Here is an 851-nt window from a genome sequence, read left to right as displayed (position 1 = left end):
TCCTCTGAGATCTCCAGCTGATTCTCCTCTCCCGCTCCTCTGTTGTCTTGAACTCTTCCGGTATATCTCACATTCAAGCTTGAATCTGGTGCAGCGAGAATCCTTGCAGACATTTTGAAACACTGAAAACTTAGTGAACAGCTTCACTGTCTGCTTGTTTGTCTTTGGGTTGGGCAGCTTTCAAAAGAGGAAGTAACAGCAGGACTCACCACTGACACAGATGGACACCACAACATATGTATTATTGAAGACTTGACTTTAATTGAGGCATAAACTACATAAAACTATATTTAAAGCTGAAACATAAAGATGTTTTTTGTCAGTGACACTGAGGAAGTATATGGTTTTCACTCAACAGCAGGTTTGTGCTCACATTCACACATTTGTGCAAAGCTGCATTCATGTTCTCCATATAGTTTATTCACACATGCATCTCTGACACAGGAAATGTGATGTGTTGACCGGTTATTTTTGTTGTGTCTAGTAGATGAAATGACGTGACAAGTATTAATGGTTCAATGATGATGATAAACCTAACATGTTAAACATATAATTGTTCTCTTGTAGTTTTATGAAGAAAACAAAAGAGATGATTGAATATCATCCTTACTGACACACATACAGGGGAGGTGACTTATTATCAGTTCATGCATCTTGTGTGGATTTGATATCTTTTGATTAGCAAAACAGCCCAAGTGTAAATGCAACCAAGCATGAAAGATGGATTAAATCTTATTCAAAATCAGGTGTATTCTTCTCTCCAAAACACATTCATAATCTTTCCTCCTCCCAAGTGTAACTACATCAGTAAGTGGTCTGTGGAAGAAGCCTATGAGGTTTGTCCTTTATGA

Source organism: Micropterus dolomieu, unplaced genomic scaffold (genome assembly GCF_021292245.1).
Source record: "Micropterus dolomieu isolate WLL.071019.BEF.003 ecotype Adirondacks unplaced genomic scaffold, ASM2129224v1 contig_14391, whole genome shotgun sequence".
In the NCBI taxonomy this organism is placed as follows: Eukaryota; Metazoa; Chordata; class Actinopteri; order Centrarchiformes; family Centrarchidae; genus Micropterus; species Micropterus dolomieu.
Note: the sequence above shows the minus strand (reverse complement) of the source record.